Below are 1,829 nucleotides of genomic sequence, written 5' to 3' on the forward strand. Positions count from 1 at the left end.
ATATATTTCAAGATTCAGAAAATGACATGCCACTCCCCCACCCCACCCCATCCCAACTTCAGTGCTAGTCTGCTTTATCTGCCAGGATCCATGCTCTATCTGTTTGGTATATGTTCTTCAGAGGATTTGGAAGGAATTATTTTTTTCTCTTCTCACTTTGTTTCTCTTGACTCTGCGGGAACCACTCGGGTGCCCAGCTGCCGTCCATGCTCCACACTTATTCCACCTGATGGAACGCTGTTGAGAAAAACATCACTGCAATGCGTGATAAACCAACATGGGTCCCAGACCCAATAAGAGTGAAACCATCCCCCTATTTAAATGAAATTATGGCTGATGAGAAAGACAAATTAATTTCTCTGCCCCCAATATTACACAAAACTTTGGATGCTGCCATTGTTACAATTTTATTTTCCCCAGGAGCTCAGAGTCCCACCTTCATTCTTTTTGTTTAATGCCTAAGCTTGCCTCTCTGCCTGTGGAAGACTAGAATGAGCACAGGCCACGTCTTCAATGATCTGTAAATCTAGCAGGAAACAATATAATAAATATATTGTGTTTTCTAACCAAATCTGTGAATGATTAGTTAATGATTAGATGGATTAACACATCATTTCTATTTTCTCTTTCCTCCCTTACTTCTTATTTTAATGATACCTTCCAAATTTTATTTCTGCAAACCTCACCCCTTACATAATACAAGAGGACAACAATTTGCAAAATAAATTGCTGTTGGCCCTAACTGCTAAATACTGAAATATATTTCAAGTAATACGAGTGTTTTTGAAATCACCTAAATCTGGAAGCCACCCTGCAAGGAACAAGGGTTGCAAAGTGAACAAGTCAGACATATAAAAATAAAGATGACAAAATGGAAGGCAATTAATGCCTGTAATGGAGGTGGGGAAGGGGGGAATGACAAGTTAATAGGAAATTTATTTTTAAATACTATCTGCCATAAAATATCCATGCTTATTTTAGAAAATACATAAAATGTTTAAGAATTAAACATCTTTAAAAAATCACATGAACTCATCACCTTGCAACAAAACACAGATGAGTGCACACACTTAAACACACAGTAATTTTCAATGAGTGTATAAAGTTAATATCCTGCTAAGTACAAGATACTATATCATGAGCATTTTGTCTCGCCAATATTCTGTGAAAACATAATTGTAATTATTATAGAATATTCTGGAAAGTGAATATACAGTGATTCATCCAGTCATTTCCCTATTAACATACATTTTGTGATTCCAATTTATCACTGCCACACAGTATCTTCTTAAATAACCTCATTTATAAGTTTTGTTTTAATGTTTTTATTATTTTCTATTTAATATAATGTTAATACAATGTCACATAATATAATGTTATAATGTTAGGATTTTACTACATAAGGCATATAGATTATTTTAATGCTCTTTCCACTGGATGCCCAAAGCCCTCAGTAAGTTTAGTGAATAATGGTACAATGCCCAAATATGTAAAAGTTTTCTCTTCCTTAATTTTAGCATTTTGCACTGTATTTTATTTTGAATAAATTAAAGAACTCATTTAAAGCACCTTTCATAGTGTCTCATATAATGAGGTATCATATATAATGGTATTATTATAAATTTTGTTGCTAATAATGACGTACATATACTTGCTCAATTATTAGGAAAATGAATGCTTAAACTTATCTTTCTTTTATTATCAGTGGGTTGAGTTATGTCTTATATTTATTGACCATTCGTATTTCTTCTGTGAATTTTCTTGTCTTTTATTTATTGTTTATCAGTATATTTCTTTTTTCTCTAGATTTTGTGTTAAAACACTATATT

This window comes from Rhinopithecus bieti, unplaced genomic scaffold (genome assembly GCF_001698545.2).
Source record: "Rhinopithecus bieti isolate Rb0 unplaced genomic scaffold, ASM169854v2 scaffold_18624, whole genome shotgun sequence".
Lineage (NCBI taxonomy): Eukaryota > Metazoa > Chordata > Mammalia > Primates > Cercopithecidae > Rhinopithecus > Rhinopithecus bieti.